The sequence below is a fragment of the Bombus terrestris genome, chromosome 2, assembly GCF_910591885.1.
Source record: "Bombus terrestris chromosome 2, iyBomTerr1.2, whole genome shotgun sequence".
Classification (NCBI taxonomy): domain Eukaryota; kingdom Metazoa; phylum Arthropoda; class Insecta; order Hymenoptera; family Apidae; genus Bombus; species Bombus terrestris.
Window position 1 is genome coordinate 11,499,520 of NC_063270.1, and position 19,715 is coordinate 11,519,234.

Genomic DNA, 19,715 nt, shown 5'->3' on the forward strand with positions numbered 1-19,715 from the left:
TATCATCTGATTCGCGAATCGTTCCCGCGGTAATTAATTTTGCAAATATTGATCGTTCAGATCGACGTTCAAGGCCGATTCGTCGCCGGATCGACAAGAATGCTCGCGCGTATCTCGACTTTTCGTCCGCACGGACGAAACCATCAGTCCTCGCATTTGTCTCCATCGCAGAGGCGAAGACGTATTGCGATCTCTTGGCAAGCGGTCGCGTTCCGTGCGAGCCTACGATCCTCTCATAATCCCGCGTGCACGTCCAACAAGGGGACGCCTCCGAATCCCGAAACGAATCTCCGGATTTAACCTTAGACCACCTACGCGTTGAATCGCCTGTTCCTTTTAAACCAACGTCTCGGTGTTACTCCGTTTTCGCTTCATTTTTCACAATTTTTCCATTTTGACAAGTTGAACGCGATCGCCTCTGGTCGCCGTATAAAAATATATGCAGCTGTTACAAAAAAAGATTGGCACAAAACTTCAGCAATATATAGCGCTTATCAAAACACGCATAAGAGAGAGAGAGGCTCGATAGATATAGGCGCGAACGCTCGTAACGTCGAAGTCGCGGGTTCATCGGCGAAGCGGGAAATATCTATTTATATAGGAAGAAGATTTTCTCCAATGTTTTTTGATTTGTTATTTCTTTGGATAGCTTATGACAAGATTCTCTCAAACTTTTGTTTTTTTTTTTTTTACTTTATCACAAGTTAAAAATACGTATCAATCTCGATCTTTCGCGATCTTGGGAATTACCTTTCAATATTTTAGTCTCTCTTAGCCAGTGATGTACGGCACTGAACAAACACATTACCGTTGCGAATCTGTTGGATCGTGCTATTACAGACTATAGTTGAAAATATCTTACAGCTCCGAAACTGATGATATTTGAAGTCACGTTTATTAAGAATCTTCTCGCTTGTCGTAATAAATACTACGTATTCCTAAAATTTAACCCCAACTTTTTGAAACATCCTGTATATCAAAACATATCGTGCGCTGCACAGTGTAATTGTATAAGATTAATTATCATTTCTATTGATCATTTTATTTCGAAATAACGTAGGATCCGTGTGAAAGTCATCGGTATTTGTAACGAACGCGTTGATGGATTCCTGCGAGAACTGAATGGAAAACATGAATCGAAACGAACTGGTATGTTGGTGAAAAATTAGTTGAAAATGTTTCGTCCGAGTGAAAACGATATCTACCTGGCTATATTTAACCCGCGCACCTGTCGACAGCCGCTGCATTGTCGCGCGACATTATTTGCATCGTCGCGCGAACTTCAGAAACCGTGCCAAGGTATTTAGAATTCGGTGAACATTCCGCGCGCTCGCGCTCGAGCTTCGAGCTTGCGTCACGATCGTGCCATACGATCTCATCTGAGCGCAACGAACTTTCCACGTTATTGTCCTCTATCGTCGCGCTCCTTAACCTATGTATGTGTCTCGATGCTCGATAGATACGTCGAAGGGCATTTAACCTATTCACTGTCAGACAAATTTAAAGCGTCTCGCTATGGACGCCAAGATTTTATTTTTGAGAAATCATGAAATTGTACAATATCTATATTTTATTATACGAATATTATTATGTGAAATTTTTGTTCATCCTTTCTAATAATTCCTAACTCAAACTTATTCCGTGACCAATAGCAATCAGTCTAAATTTGTAGCGTAAAGTACGAGATATCTCGTAGTCGGCAGTAAATGGGTTAATCCTTGAACATCAAACCTTGGTCATTGTAAATGTACTACATTTCTGAAGTTTTCTTCTACGTTTCTACATTGATAAAGTCTAGAGGAGATGCTTCCTATATTAATTAACACTTAGACAATCGCATGCGCCGCGTGAGCTATACGCTGTCCATGGCGCATTTTTCTAAGTATCGAAGACTAATGTTCGTGACTTAAAAAGCAAAGAAGTCTAAAAATTGCTTAAGTGGTCAATTATATTTTGCGGTAATGATTTTGTTTAACGATTTCACATATTGTTTATACAAAATATCGATTTAAAAGTGTATATTAAAGGTATAGAAAAATATAGATAAAATTGAGATCATTAAAGATGACTAAAGGTAGATAACACGACTCGAAGGTGAAATTAAAAATTCATAATGCGTTTTAATATTCTTTTACATTCTGATATCTTTCGGTGGTAACTTTATTTAGTCATATCTGATAGCGTAACTTTTTAATTAATTTTAACACCATTATATTGCTGTGTTTTATTATATACTGCACTTTATAAAAGCAGAAAATCTGGCACAATTAATTGGGAACAATTCCAGGTAAACAATAATTGGCAATAACAAAAAAAAAGAAGAAAACACGTTGCCAAAGTCAAAAAGGGAGATCTCCCCTTTCGGTTGACTAAGTGTTAACGTGACTCGATGCTATTTCAACAGTTGAGTGCGTATCTTGGATTCGGTTTTTATTAGGTGTCGTATAAACAATCGTATTGCCATATAGACAATTGTTTGAAAACAGACATCAGTGGAACGAGACATGTAGCGACGAGCATTTTATTTTCATACCTCGTTTTAAACAAATATGTACAGTTTATTGCTAAGGTAATTTATTATGCTGGGAAATGGAATATTTTCCAGCATAATAAATGGAGAATGTATATCGCGTTTTGGGTAAAAATTGGAATATCATTATATTATTGGAATATATAAAAAATTATTATATATAATTGGAATATAAATATTGAAAAACGTATAAAGAAATAACAATATCAATAAAATTGTCAAGAGTGTTTGAACGCATCAATTTGAGTTTGTACGTACTTTTATTAACACGCTCGTCGTTGTATATATCGTATACACTACCGTTTACGAACATTAGAACAACGAGTGCTTTTATACGAAACGTGATAATTAACTTAGATTATCGAAGGAACAACGAATTGACCAGAATTTTATCTTTATACAACTGCGATCCTATATACACAGCAAAAATTCGTTGCAACTACTTGCGACAGTTTATATACATACGTGTGATAAACAAGAAAGAATGTTAAAGTTATCTAAGTTAAAGCTTATCGAACAATGTTTAAAGGAATTAAAATGATTCTTTATAATCTTAAATAAGGTTTTCAGTTTACATAGTTTCTCGTAAGTATCCTAATATTTATGAACGGCGACGTATTATTTGTATTCTGAGTCATGCTGGCCCAGCTTCGACGTTGCTAGAAAGTCCGATGTCCAAGAATTAACACGTTTACCACGATTAAAATATAGCTACCGTTATGTATTATTTATATAGTTTTCATCGGAGAACCGTTTATTTTAAATCGCAATACGTATTTATTTTAACACATTTGTCATCGTATTATTATCGTTATTCTCAAATCTTGTCATCGTGCAAACTTAAAGACGCGACAGCTACGTCAACAATATTGCCTGCAATTAGGATCTAATAATAACTAAGATAATTGAATGGGTGCAACATATGCGTCAGTAGCGGCGAATGTGTTAAACACAGAGTTAAACAGCGATAAGAGCAGCCACGAACTATTAGATAAATTAGAAAGTACACGCGATAAGGTTTACCGGGAAATTTCGACGAAATTGTGTCTGAGAAAAGGATGAATTTTGTCACCGCGGAAATTACAAGGCGTTATTCACGGTATATACGCGAACGTCGGTTAAAGAAACGAAGCACACGTGCGACCCGCATCTCGTTTCCTGCACACGTGGATTCTCGGCAGACTTCGCGCCTAGCCGCATCCGAACGCCTCGTAAACGTCCACGTGGTTAAAAGGTTCGATAATACGTTGCATCTGCCTCCGTTAGGCGGGACGAAATTAGCTTCTAAGCTCGTCGAAACAACGGAACCGCAAAGTCTTTGTCCTTTGTCCGCTCTAGAGAAATAAATCCAGTTGATTCCGTCGTAGACAAAATTTCAATTTTGTTTCGGCGGTAATTTAATCTATTAAGCAGTACGTATAGTACACGTGATATCATACATTTCCCCTGTGGTTTACCGTTACGCGTATTCGACGAACAACTAGATTTTTCATACTAAATTTTTCTTCTGTGAAGGTGGATTCTTCGGTCGTTTGAACGGTCCAGTCGACATCCCATACGGGAGAATTTTTACAGGGGGGCTACGTAAAATTCAATTAAAATTCCATACAGATACGACGAAATGGGAAAGTCTCTAGAACCTATTTACGCCCGAATAATATGCTTAGTGTCTAGATCTAACGTTCCTTAAGCAAATTGCAAATTAACGAGGGGTTTCAAAAAAGAATCCGTATTCTAAAGCAGAGGCATAAATCTTCGTACACGGATGATAGTTTGTCTGGCATCTTTTTTTTACGAATCGAAAGATCGAATTATTCGGAAACGTTGTCCAGTTACTACATTTGTATATGAATATAAACTTTCCGTACGTTAATTCTTCTATGAATAACCGTTACACGATAGAATTAAAGAACAAAAGACTACCGTAGGTGTCTCTGATTTTCTGATAATAAGAAACCCGTTGACAAGACGAATGGAAGAATTAAGTACCAGTTGAAAGACCGGAAACACGAGCTTCTAATTTTAAACTTAGTGACCCGACCGTCAACAACCATTCGCGCAAAGCACCAAGCGTCTTCTGTTTCCTCCCTTTCGAACGATAATATTATCGCGTCTGTCCCCGTGAAATATTTGGAATAGATCGGATCTGCATCGTCGTTCCTTCTGGTAAAATCAATTAAATAGGTTCTCGTGCACCGATGTTCACGAGAGTGGTGGAGCGATTAAACGTACAACAAAGAGCGTGTAGAGGGATGGGAAGAAATACGAGGGAGAGGGCAGGGTCGATCGTATTTCAGAAATTATATATCACACAGACAGAAGTGTGCATCGTTGCTAGTATAAATTTCCAATCACCGCCGATTGATAGTCCGATGATGCGATCTTTACGAGGTCGATTAAAATCGTGGTTCGAAAAAAGGGGTACGACGAACAGCGACCAGGGAATATAAAGGAGCGTATCAGGGGGAAGAAGCCCGAGCGAAAAGACCAGGGGGAACCACCCCCTGCAGGGCCCGTTATTGTGCCGACGCGAACAATGATTCGACGTTAACGCGATTCATAACACCTCGGCCACGTCTGTAGATATAAAAGACCATTCATCACATCCCGCTACATTAGTCGAGCCATCGACGATTCGTGTTTGTTATCGACTTACCCTTTCAGCCACGCAAACTCATCTTGTAGTTCGCGCGCGACGCCAATCAAATTGATTACCGTGAATCGTCTCGAATCGAACGAAACCTGTTAATTTGTCGAACTGTAAAATTTATTAAACCGTGGAGGCCCTTGGTGTGATGTAAGTACGATCGACCGAAAGCTGACGATTTCAAGATCATATCGCGCTATACGTGGGTGGAAAGTTGGATAATAAAATTCCGATTTATGTATGACGTACATGTATGAATGGTTATTTATGAAAGTCTCAGTATGCTCTAGAAAGGATTGCTTTTATTCGAATAAATTGGCTACGTTATTGTGTTACTACTCTAGACGTGTAAAAATGATCCTTGTTAAATCTTTCATATTAAATCTCCACTTCAATCACCTTCTACGCTTTGCAAAATTCTAGACTTTGAGAAAGTTTACAAACAATCTGTAACATAAATCATGGTGCTTATAATTTTTTAAAGAATTTTTCCACGATACTAAATGAGGAAAAGAGATCGCAAATGCATAATTCGAATTTTCCCTGTACTCTCTGGATCGAGATAGGCGATAGAAACTTGGTATGAGGTGTTTTGTGCGTTATGTATGGTGTGTGTATGAGATATTCTCTTCCGATATGCGTCGTATCGAACGATCCATGGCCAGATAAATTCGATTCGATTTAATTGGCTGCGCCCTTCGTACAAAGATTTCTGCACTAGCTGTAAATGACCAATTTGTAGATATTATCGTTTTAACTGGTACCGAAAATATACGTGTTCTATTTATAGCACTGGACCATAGAAGACCATTTTATTACACTATAAATCAATCACACCTGTATATTCCTTCCACCAACCAGCTTTCCAACCACGGACAGTGCGTTGATTTGTCCGCTGAGACAACTCCGGGCAGCAAAAGTACGAAGAACCGGGACACGGTCTTCCACTACTGGCAATAACGATGGGATTATCTTAATTAACGATCGTAAAGTTAATCATCGATAGAGAGTTTTAGTCCAGCATCTTTATCGCCGCGACCACGAAAGGACACCGAGCAACCATTCCGCGAGCTACTTATCTCCGAATGACCTCTAAATTCAGCGAGGTACTTAATAGATATTACGAGCTCGTTTCGCAACAAAGTGTCCGTTTCGTTCGTATATCAAACGCGCCGACGAGCCGAAGCGGAACACACAAATTCGCATAAGCGGAACATAATTGACGACGATAAGTTCGGCCCGCGGGACGATATCCGTGGAACCGGTTCGTGTCTACCGACGACACCTTACAGATCTATTGAAACATCGTAGATTTATTTCAACGCCATTCTCGTTGACAGACTTTCGTTTCCTTTGTTTTAAGCAGCCATTTTGCCCTTTCGATAAAGTTGCGTAAGATCTGACACTCGTGTAATAATGCAAATATATCCACGTCGATCCGTTCCTTCTCGCGAACCTATTAATACCCGAAGACACGTCTGGAATTTCGTATTATGTTATACTATCGCAGAGAAAAATATCGGGAATCTTCCAACGCTGTCCCAAATAAATGATACGCGAAACGAAAGAACGTGAATCGACGTTCAATTTTATGTAAATCATACATCGGGCGGATAATACGATTTTCCATACAATCTACAGACGTATAAAATCTGTAGCAAACTGACATTTTCATAAATTTACGAAATATACGAAAAGTATTATTTTTACCGATTAGCACGACTTCTGCATTTCTTCGATTCAAACACTTCGATTAATTTTACCATTGCCTTTTATTACCGATGGCCCTTGCATCGTCGATAACAAGTCCTTAGCATTCGACGTGTTAATCGATCACATTGTTTCCCAACATGGACGAAATCGAATGGACAGAACGAGACAAGGAGGATAGGAAGATCGGTGACGATGGTTGTGGCGTCTATCGCGAGGGAAGGTTCCTTATTTATCGCGCGTATTGCTAGCACCTCTCCGGGGCCGACCGTTATAAATCTCAAGCCATTTAATATGCAAATCTCGGCACCTCCGACAGCCCGAGGACTCCTCTCGGCTGGATTTTTTTTCATCGCGAACGAGTTTCAATCGCCGATGTAATTCATACTGCGGCGGACGACTGCGCGAGAGCAATGCCATTCTCTGTCGAATACGTTATTATCTTACTCCTCTGGGCCCCGGTATCCTCCGCACCCCGCGTCTTCCTCGTCCACGATGTTCCACGGGCCGGCCGGTTACGCGCCAACACTCCCACGAGAGCTGCCCTGCTTAATGATATCCGCTCAATTTCATCGAACACCGATAAGCCTTGCTCGATACAATATCTCTCGGGTTCCGCGACCATCCTTTCTTCTTCTCCGATTATTTTCTTCCATCTGTGACGTACAGTGGCTTTATTTTATGGATTTACGAGCATCTAGCGAAGACGGCAGGAAATTGTTCAAATTTTAATCCTCTCGCACTTGACGCGTATCTGCTATATCGTACTTTAATCGCTTACGTATCAAGCAATGGTTGTTATAAATCAATCAATTTAAACTTTGAAAATAGAATACGGATCTAAGTTGAAGAAATAGCGACGAAAGAGATATCAAGCGAATCCTTGGAATTCTTTTGGATGGTCGCAATATGAAAAAAATAGAAATCGGTATAACGAAATTAAAGGTACATTGTTTTGCATTCTGCAGATATATCTCTATCAAAATTTCTACGAAAGTTCTAAATACGAAACGTTTCAACTTACGTATACGCTTATTGGTTATCGTACCGATTCGATTGCCTGCGGTAAGACTTGATAAACTCGTCCGTCTGCATTCGCGAAGGATTTTTCAAACACGCGACTGCTGACCGTTAATCGGGTTATTCGTAACGATCACCTCTGTCTCGAATCAAATAGAATATATTCCGCGACGTATCGGAAAATTTTGGTAACTAGTTTACGCGTGTCATAAGAGGAAAAAGATCGGAAATCGCTGATCTTGATCGTTTAATTCGTTCCCTATGCACCGCTAATTACTCCATTCATTCGAAACGTGCTCGGACGTCGTGGACGTCACTTGGGAAGAACGTCTTCTTCGTTCACGTCGATTTCGATATCCCATATGCAACGACCTTTTCCTTTCGTTTCTATTCATTCGAACGATATAAGACATCGTCGCGAACTTTCTCCTGGACTTGCAAGGATCGTCCATCTATCATCGAGACGCGAAACAGAAACGAGAGTCCGAGCGGCAATGCTCCAAGAGGGCAAAGAGGCGAGAGCGACTCTCGGTTGCAGAAGTGCATTGCACCGGGCGGGGTCGCGCGTCGCGTTACGACCGCCTCGAGAAAAATGCCTTTTTACGCGGCGCGGGTAACGCATTAGCGCTAAGGAACACGTGTTCGGCACGAACACTTTTCGTTACACACTTGTGAACGGAGCACGGCGTGCGTGCCGTCTGCGTACACAACGCAGTCTCGCATAGGTCTCACATAGGCCGCATGTTCGCTCTTTTCATCGGCCGATACTTTGTACTCGTTCGCGGATTACCGCGCTCAGCGTTTCAACAAAGAAATAGGAAAAAGAGCCGACCGTTTCCCTTTTCTTTGGCACACGTTCTATACATAGAAGCTGCGTGCCTGAATGGCGCCTGTTCTTACGCCAAGATTGGAGTTGGAATTCGGTTAGTACTCGTTTCTACGTTTTATTCGTTATTAGAGGATATAACTTCTAAGGTGAATTCAGCGCACGGCTGTAATAAAATATTTTTCTTAAGAGTGCGCGTGAAAATTTGGCGACCTTGTTCGACAAGTAATAAATGTCTTCTCGTGTTCCATCGATTTATACGTATTTTCCAATGCTTAGCTGCCAGTCAACCGTTGACTCCTGTTCATTTGGACGATAGTATTGATAGAATTTACCACGAGGAATAAGGAGAGTCTTGCTTAGCGCAAAACGTTGGAGGAAACGAATAAAGAACAAAGATTTATCGAAAAAGAGTATCGATGAGCAAGGAAGACTTCGTTGCTATCAGAGAATACGAGGGCATTGTTTTACGTTAACGAAGATGACAATGAATAAAATTGAACATTTCTGTGTATTTCTATTCAATTTTCACTGTCATTGTTATATATCACTTTATTTCTATGATTATTTTAAATGGAAACGTTGGAAGAAGAACAGAGCGGAATTTGTATCCGCGTTAATTTATTTAGTTTATTAAATTAATATGTAGCTTTCGAACGATAGACCCTCGATAGAATATGGTGCACGTTATAAGATTATTTGTAATTAGTTTAGCTTGCATGTATTTCAAATATCAAATTACACACGAAGAAACGAAGCCTAAGGATAAGGTGCATGTCACTGACGCCAATCTGGCTAACCATATTACATTTCAATCACGTGAGGATTGCCTTTCTCTGGGAAACGTCATTGAAAGTCTGTTTAAAGTTCCCGTGATGCAGGGTAGTTAGGTTTCGCGTTATTTAGGAACTAGTACGGCTCGTATCGACTCGTGTCCGCGACAGCGCACGTTCATACGTTAACGAACGACCCGCCGTTGCATTTCCATTGCGCGGCGCGCACCAGGCGACGTGATTCTTTTCTCTTCTCCCCCAGGCTTTTTTCGCCTTTTTCTTATTATTCGGTATTTGGTGCCGGGAGCACGTTCGTTAGCCGTTACTCGATAACTGCGCGTCGTCACGGCACACTGCGGCTAGCTCCAACGTTGACTTCACCTCGCAACAACGTAAGCTACGTTCTCGCGAAAATAGTTTCCTTCTATTCTTCCCTCGGACATTGTACCAATCAAGTACGGTAGAAGCTGGTTTATTCGTTCCTTCTTGTACGAGCAAGAATGCTCAACTTCGACTATATGTACGTTAGATATCGTTCGTAAGTATTCGCACGTTTTATTGTATTAAAATTTAGTACGCGATGAATATAAGTACATCTTGTAGCGATTTCCATTACGATTCCTTTTTAGTATTGCACAGTTTCGAGTTTCGACCAATGATAACAGTCTTCTTTACGAGCTTTGGAGAAGCTTCCTCATCCGATCTCTGATAGCCTATATTATTACAAGCTTGGTAACGAACAACAGAGCTTTAGATGGAAAGGTTTTGATCGAATTCTACAGAGACGAGAGTCAAGGCGACAGCGCACGATGAAAGAAACGACGATCAAGGTTTCGTGGTCGCGTTAATGCCTTGGAGCGGGAATTAAAGGCTGAACGAAACGGCCGACGAAACGGGCAACAGTCTCTCGGAGGCTTTATTACGTAATAAATATTAAAATTCATACGGGTTGCACCTCTACCGAGAATCGATCTTCGACCGGTCCAAAGGGACGGCTATAAAAGTCCGGAGGAGAGAGACGCGCTACTCTGTGCCGAAAGGCAGCTCCTCTCTCGTACGACGCTATTTTACTTTTATTCGAGCAGATCCATTCTCGGACGGTTTACGATCCGTCCTGCCATCGTGCGGTCTCTCGCGCGGCTTTGTGAGACGCGAGACAACCTTGCCAGAAAGAAAAACTTCAAGGAATTCAGGCCTCGTTGAAGTCCGCTCGAGTAATTAAGAGATTTTTGGAAACTACGAATCGATGGTAATTTTCGATTATTTCTCACAGATATATATCGATGTATATCGTTCGTCGCGATCAGTCGTCATCGGAAGTTTCAGTCGCGTGTTAATATCGATCTTTAGAACATCAGTCCGAAGACAATCGCTTCGAAGTACTGTTTGGCCGAGTAGAAATAACGTCGCAATTATTTTATACTACGGCATTTTTCCTAAGATAATCAGCATTCACAAGTTTCGTATCGCTTCTGCAACCGCCTGATCGATAGCATAAGACGTCTTATAAATCTCTTTATCGTCCACTTTTCCACCCTAATCCATCAAAGAATCAACTTTCGCCCACCCGATCAAACAGGAAAAATGTCGAGGTTTCCACAGGATCTGGGATTATTATTCAAATTCCGAGCAAACTGAATTCCTTCGACGGTTGCGAAAGAACACCCTCGCTTTCGGATTCACCGATCCGAGAATTGAATTCGCAAACATAGCGGTCGAGACGTGGTACCGTTACGGCACCGTGTTTCAGTAGTCGAGACAGAATTAGACAATACGGAGCAAAGGCAAAGTCCTGCGAAGAAACAGATCGCGTCGGTTGTACCTATTGTCGGGAACCGATCGTAGGGAACGAAGAGTTTATCGATCGATCGGTCTCGTTCCCGCCGCCCCCGGAACATCTCGGTTTCTACCTTTATTTGTATCTGCGCGAGCCGCTCCAATGTCGTTTTATCGCGTTTACGACCTTGTCGAGCAAATGTACGAGCCGAGCGTGGACGTTCGACGACGACAGACAGAGTCAATTCAGCTTGTCCATAAACACCCATCCACGTTTACCTCCATAAAACGAAATAAAGTCCTAGCGCGCGCATCGACGAGAGTCCCGACGATGGGCGGACTTCTCCCCGTTCCCGCGAGTGATGGATTTCCTCTTTGACGGATCGCTCGTAAACCTCCTCTAAATGTTTTCTCGGAAACGGTCAGAGAAAGAGAGACAGAGAGAGAGAGAGAGAGAGAGCCAATACGGATTTCCAAGCGAGCACGCGGATACTTTTCTCTCTATTTTTTCTCTTTTCATTGGCTACTCTCCTCCTTGTTGGATCAAAGATCAGAGTGCTTAGGGCCACCCGCTGTTTTTAGTGGGTCTTAAATCGGGATTATGTCGGGATTACAGGATCCTGCGTACGCTATCGTTTCTTCTGGTAGCGGCCAAAGGATCGCATGGAGCTTACAGCGAAAGTGATCCTCCTACAATTCTCCTGCTTGTCTATCATTCTCCTTGGTCTTGGTCGCTACTTTTACAAGTTTTATCGTAAGATTCTTTTTATCTTAACGTCGTTTCGTTAACTAGATTTTTATACCTTTATGAGAAATTTATTCGTTAAATATATAACAGTTGCTAAATAACATGGAAACCGAAAGATCAACGAAAATAAAATTATTACGTTGTTTATCTTTATATTTGGTCGTTCTGACGGTACCCATTCATGTTACCGTAACAGTGGCACGTTTAACGATAGTATTATAGTTCTTCTCGATACGGTAGTTTACAGACGAGACGAGGTTATTTTATTTGCCAAGTCAGGTTCCAGTAACAGAGTTGGTGGGTTCGAAGGGGTGGCAAGAGTCGAGTCACGACGAGTATCGTGCATTTTCGGGGTTATCTCCTCCGTCACGAGACAGAAGACAACGAAGACGCATGTCGACCGTTTCAGTCGGTGCCAGGATCGTTTCGCGAAGAATTCGCAAATTGAAAAAACCCTAGTCTCTCTCCACGCTGTTCGAGCTCCCGTTTCGTTTAATTGCTTCGCACGGCCGACTCGTTTCTAGCATCGATCATTCTCCCGTTCTTCCTTTCTTTCTCTCTCGTTCTTCCTTTTTTCTTCCGTCGGTCGTTTGCAAATCAGAGAAACGTTGGTCGATCGTCCTCGCGTTTCCGAGAAGTTTCGTGATAAGTCGACGATTAGCGGTTCCGGAGAAGCGTGGCGGCTGGTCTCGGCCTGGCTACGAGGAAAAGGGGTGAGCAATCATCAGCAATTATTCGGAATCCCAGCATATAACGACGTGCACCCGCTGATTGATGCCCTCCAGGCGATCTGGCCACTGAAGGAGGATCGCGTTTTCGTGCAGAAGCCCCGAAATTCCTTCGACATTAATTATTATAATGCGAATCGGATGAGATCTGACCGTACCGCCGACATTCCGAGACCGGTAGCCCGGCTATCGTTTTCACGCAAACAGGGAATCTCGTAAATCGTGTCATTTTTTCACAGAATTACCCAGGAATTTGAATAGCTTCCCTGCCAACCTAAATCGCTCTATTCGTTTCGTAAGAGCTCTAAAACTCTTCTTAAAACTCTTCTATAAAAATCGACTATAGTAGACTCGAACCACGGCTTACGATAATTCGTTTATCCTCGTCTGCGAGTAAATAGTAGTACGGTCGCGGATGAAAACCAAGGGCGAGCTCGAGAACGAGCAGGATCGTCCTCTCGAGGGAACCGAGTCAAATCGCGCGTGTGGCATGAAATTTCGACGCGAGCAGAAAAGAAGAAGCGGACGACATCGCGGCACACCTGTCCAATTAGTTCTGCGCTCGTGCTCGAATTCGACCTACATTTTCCAGCGGCGGACAAGTGACCGGGTAGCTTCCAGTATCGGTGAACAAGAAAGGAAGCGAGATAGGAAAGAGGAGAGAGAGAGAATGGGAGAGAGAAAGAGAGTCGGCACGGTTCTCCGGCACGTTCCAGTGCTATAGATAGCTCGCGCACGCGAGCCGAGCGAAAAGCATTTAGCAGGATGACGTTCGCACATTCTAGACGTCTCGACGCCGCGCCGGCCGTTCTCGCCGATCATCCGTTACGTTCCCGTGACGTAATTGTCGAATTCTTGCTCCGACAGTCTGCCTCCGTTTCTCGCCTTCTCGCTATCTCTCCCTTTGCTTCGTTTCACCTTCGTCTCTCCCTTTCCCCCTCTTTGCTTCTCTCGCGTATCCAGCACGCTCAGACGCCTGGAGATGGGTGACAAGAATGATCGTTTGCAGCAAGACGATTGATTAACGACGAACCGTCGAGTTTTTCGCGATCGGGTCTCCACTTTCGTCTCTGGATAATGTCGCCTCTGTCGAAGTTGTAAGAAGAAAATACCGAAGAGGGAAAATATCGATGCGAAGGAAAGAGGGAAGAGGCAAAAGAAGCAAAAGAAGAAGGGAGGAAGGTGGAAGAAATCGGAGAACGGGTTCCGCGTTCTGCAGCCTCGACGCTGGCCAGGCGTGGGAAGTGAAATACGAGCGTTGTAGACGGCCAACGGCCATTTCCATCCTGCCGGTTTAGTATTGGCGGGCCACTAAGTCTGAACTAATTTGCTTATTAATATTTCACAACAGCGCCGATCGCTCTGGGGGTTCTTGATATATCGTCTCCCCCACCCCGACTACCGGACCCTCACCCTCTGTCCCGGTCTTTTCGTGTCTTTCCTCTTGCGCTCGAACCTGCATCCACGTTTCTTCACTCGCCTTCCATTTGTTCCCAATTGGAGTCGTAACTTGGAACGCGAGCTTTGTCGGTTGGACCAATGAAACCTACATATTTACCTTTTAATTTGTTCCTGACAAATTGTGGCCAGCAGAGGATATATTAAGTCGTCTTGAACGTTTTCACGGTTTTCGATGTATCTGATTCTTTAGAATATATTTCGAGTCTTACAGAAACATTGTTGGACATTTTACATCGTACGTAGTATCTACTATGCTTATCGTAGCTCGCGCCTCTTTCCTTCAAAAATCGTTTAGTGTGCTTGAAAAATGAGATATAAAAGTGAAAACGCAAGCACTGGGAACGCGATCCCCTAAGACGTCAATTATATAGTTGTTGAAGTTTTTCTTTATCTCCCATATGATTTTATATAATTTTCTACGATAGTGTCTTTGCAATTACTCGACAATTTTTCTCGATAATTTCTTTCATTCGTTGATTGCGTACAATCATAATGTGCTGGCAAAAGCGTATAAAATACCACGAAGATCGTTTCAAATAAAAATCTTCGATTTCGGTGGAATCGCATTCGTGCAAAACTATCGAGTTTGAAATTGCAGGAACTTTAATCGTGTTTATAAAATTAACCGACTCGTTGGCTTTTAGCGCGACCTACTCCACTAGCACAACCCTTATACTCAACACGATTCATTTAATTCAGATTTCTACTAAACGTTTCTATTTTCTTTTTTTCTCTCTAAGAAAAAATAAATCTCCAGTTATCACATTATTTATTTCAAAATCGAACGAAAAAGTGATCCGCGATCTCGCTTTACGATCCATCGTCGATCGATTGAATCGGTCAAAGCCACGCTACGTTGAAACCGCAAGCGTCGCGGCTGATCGTTCAAAGCTCGTGGAATCGTCGTTTAATGAGCTTTCCGTGCAAAGACACACGAACGACCGGGTTACGTGTAGGCAAAAGGTTCTCGACGAAGATAATTGCCGCGCGACGAGCTGGCTCGCCGCGATTAACGTCGTTAAGGCTCACAGCCGTATCGGCGCGTTTACGATCCCTGACGAATCCACGTCGCAATAGAGAGGAGGCGGCGAGCCGCGAGAGGAGGCGGCGCGGCGTGCGCGCATGACCATGCGAGTCCGGCGATATTTGGGTCGTGACGGTGACCGTCGCAACGACGGACTTAAACCCTTATTCTGGCAGAATGACAAGCACGAATCGAAAGTTATTTCTGCGTGGCCAATATATAGGTTGATTTACGCCTGGCATCGGACAATAACGCGACCGGCCTGCAATATCACGGCTCGCGTTGGTATTTTATAACCCTGTAAATAGCCGCGAAGACGACGCTGCTTCTCGGAAGCTTCGATTCCCGAGAACTCGACCCCCCGTTCGAATCGCCTACCAGTTCGTAAGTTAACGTTCGAAGTCTTCGTTTCTTCTATCGATCGTTCAACTCCGACGAAGGTTGTCGTCGAGCTTGATGTTTTTCTCGTTAAACGTAAAAGGTGACAAAGTTTACTTTTTATCCTTGCATTAGGATAAAGCTGTACGAGTAACCGGCCATGCAGGAACAGAGTACCGGTTAACGCGCCATTTTACGTCACATCAAAGCTTCGCCACATTGTTGGTAAGTGCCTGGCAGTCCTCCCAGCCGTGAATCCACCGCGGTCGCGATCGCGACTGAGGCCACGGGTACCAGCCGCCTCCAAACAAACCATCACGACTCCAAACACTTACTCGACAAACTCGCCGTCGTCGTCGTTGTCGACGTCGTCGTCGTCGTCGTCGTTGTCGTCGTCGTCGTCTCTGTCTTCTTTCTTCTTTTTTTCGACTGTGTCTGCGAGAGACGAAACGAAGGCCGTGACTGAATTCGTGCGGAACGAGCTCCACGTTTGAAGAAACGTCTCCAGAGAGCTCGTTAACTTTGATCAAAACGAAAATTTTGATACGCGTTTGGCATCATCCTTCTAGTGCCTCGAGGCTCACCGAACCAATGGAACTTTGGTTGACGAAACAACGACGATACAATATATCGTTCGAATCGAAATCGCAGCAGGATGCGCATCGATATCTTGGTAAAAACCAAGTAAAATCCGGTTTACCTGAGTTTAGTAGCGCAAAGGCTAGCGCGACAGCAAGTTGGCATATCAAACGAACTCATAAAGTCTATCAGGCGACTCGTAACAGCAAGCGTTGGGTCGATCGCTTTATTGCAATATTATTTGGGGATTTTATTATCGTGTGACTAAGGAACGGCTGTAATATAGGTCGCGAGTCGGCCATACCATAGAGCTGCAAGCCCACCCAGGTCGTCGCTACTCTTACGAGTTCTCCATGGCCAAGGAACGTGAAAGAAGAACTAGAAGAACGCCGAGCAAAGAAACAACTGGGCGAAGACGGACGACGTGGAATTATTCCTTCGCGTGCCACGCCCTTACTACTATCGTGTTTTGTCTATCTTCTGCTTCACGGAGTTTTGATCTACTTCGTCCGGAAACATCGTCATCAGACACAATCACAGTGATGCTCGGTGTAGGCGTAGAACGGGTATTATTTATTATAGCACAGATACTATACTAATTTCAGTGACAAGTGTTGTGGCGATGAAAATATCAAGCCAGCAGCAATTATATAAGATTATATAAGATTAGAGCTTTTTGAGTTTCTCGAGTTTTCTGGTCGTAAAGCTTGATAACTTTCAAGGTATATATGTAAGGTAGGTATTCTCGGAAAAACTCTCTGTCTGTATCTTCATGCGTAAATTCGTATTGCCATCGATCAATAAATTATTCTAACGAAACGTTGCAAATATATTCGCTTCATTTTACAGGATGTTAAAAACAAGCGATTCTAGACATCGGATTAATTAGAAAAATTCATTGATTCGATTATTCGATTTCTAAAGAATTTGAAACTGCGACTCTTCTCGAATAACGCTTCGAAAGGAAAGAATAATTTTATCCTTTACTGCATCAATTATGAAATTAATCGCGTCCCAATACACCGTTATATGTAACCATGACACTTATAAATAAGAAAATCGCCGCAATTCCATTCATTCGTAATTTCCTGATTCGAATACGTTCTATAGAAAAGAAACAACCAACAACTTTTATGTATATCATTTTGAAGCTTAACCCTCGTGCGCGTAGATTTATCATGATTAAAATTTAAACGAAAGAAATAGCGAGGAATGTGACAAAAGGACAGACTAAGAGGAAAATCCCCTGCTTGTTGTTCGTGCTGCGCGATATCAGCATCGTTTTGTTTCCCTGGATTAGAGTAGAGAACCGAAACGAGAACGACGATGCCACCCACGAATTATAAGCCACACCCTAGGCCAACACAGGGGGTTGCCATGCCACCGACGGAGATACAATTATTTGATCGCCATGCAACAAGTGGCTACGGGGAGGTTTGCGGGAATCTTCTATTTTAGTCGGGGAGATTTCGATGCCTCGATAGAGAGGCTCTTACCACCGGCAGGATCGCCCCACAAGTCGATAATCCTAGTCGAGCTGTTGTTATATCGAGATCAATACATAATTGAGTAGACCCCTTTCTACTAGTTTTTATGAAACACAAACAAACAGAACGAATTTCATTTCTTTATTCTTTAAGCATTCGACTTCTATTCAGTCGTAAACTCTTAATCTCAAGTTGAAATTCTCGTTACCGATCGACGCATATGTTGCGCAATTTGTAATTGTTTCGATGGTTTCAAAAATGGCGCAAAATCGTTGCATCTTCATTTTCATGCATCTAATATTATAGATAGAATATCACGACACGGTGATTATAAGTCACGATCAACGTTAAGCTTGATCAAACGAAGAGGAATATACGAAGGAATTTTACGAATTAAGAATCGATCGAAAGTCGTGAAAAACGATGAAAGTCTATGATTTATGCCTACTTTCGTTCGTCAAGTTTCTCTTATCCTATCAAGATGGAAAATAAGACTTCAAGAAGAATATAGAGACGATTACAGACCAAAAATTAATTACCAAGATTCGATGTAATCTTCAAAAATGACCAAAACCGAGTAACTTCGATCAACGAGTTAACGTTAGAGGAAAAGAAAGAAAGAGGAGGGATAGTGTAACGTAGTTAAAGAGGAGGGTGAGGGAACGCGTGTCTGCACGGACTCGCGTTTGGCGTGGCAGAGGCGAGACACGGCGCAACCCCTTGCTTGGCCTCGACGTTCCATCGCGACTCCCTTGACAGTTAACTTCGCTAAGACGGATCGTAAATTACGCCAATATTTCCGCGAAATCCTAACAAGATTATAAAGCAGATTGTAGCACTGTTCGTGGCGGCTGTGGCCTCTCCCCCTTTTTCCTCCGGACCCTTGCCGATCTCTTCGTGGCCACGAGCGAAGGGCTGCAACTTCGACGCTCGTTGGAAAGGGAAAGAAAGGATCGGTGTAAAGGAGGGCGTACAACGAGGGGAAGGGGGTAGACGAGCAAGAAAGAGAGAAAGTTCTATTTATAATGCGTTTGCGTCTTTGCAGGGGCCCCAGCCGGTGGAGGCAGTAAATGTCGCGTGTATTTCATATGAAACTCCACCCCCTCCCGGCTATTCTTCGCAATGCCAATCCTGGTCTTTCGTTCGTCTGATAATACCGACGCTAACAAAGTTAACCCGTATGAACAGAGAGAATCTTTCGTCTCTGCTCTCACCCTTGTCCTTCCTTTTTCCCTTTTTCTCCGTCGTATTCTTGTACCGCGTGTCTGTTGTTCGAACGCGATTGAGTTAGGCGAACGAAGATCGTCGATATTATCAAAATTCGAACGATTGAGATCGACGCGTGGATCTACCGGGTTAATCTTTGCGAAACTCTGAACGATGGACAAGTTTTTGGGTTTACGGTTTTTTTTATTTGTTCTTAAACGTATTTACCGAAAGATTCGAACACGAGGATAACGTTTCGATATTCGTCAGACGGCAGCGCGTACCGCAAGTTGGCTCGTAAAGTGCGCGTCGAAAGTAGCGTAGCAGCTTCGTTCGGAAAGTTGCTCGGTCAGTTTTCGAGGCAGCCGAAATACATTCAGGCGTGAATCGCGTCTTTCGACCGGTTAATTAAAAAAATAAATCCCGATGAGACAAAAGCAGAGTGTAATCCACGTTGCATTGCTTATTAGCTCTTATTGAATTCGTTAACGCGGTAGATTCTTCCAACGTGACAGACGTTACGTCGTATTTCCGTAAGCAATAACATATCTACCTCGTCACGTTCCCATTAAATTTATTTATCACGCAAAAGAGGGAGAACACGTTTTACATACACTTATCTTCCAATGAATCATTTTTTATCATCACGTAACTACCTACGTGAAAACACTATTAAACTTACTATATTATTGAAACTTATCATACGTGAACCTAATTGATTAGTTACCTATTTATCTATCTATTTGAATATCATAATATTAGGTTGCCCGAAGAGTTTCTTTCGCATTATCAGGAAATAATGGATGCGTTTTTTCGTTTTAT

The 19,715-nt window shown here is 42.6% G+C and overlaps 1 protein-coding gene across 9 annotated transcripts in view; it reads left to right on the forward strand.

The window, feature by feature from the left end:
- The window catches only part of LOC100645822 (protein dead ringer homolog), a 137,325-nt gene that overhangs the window by 90,305 nt on the left and 27,305 nt on the right, over window positions 1-19,715 (forward strand). The window lies entirely within an intron of this gene.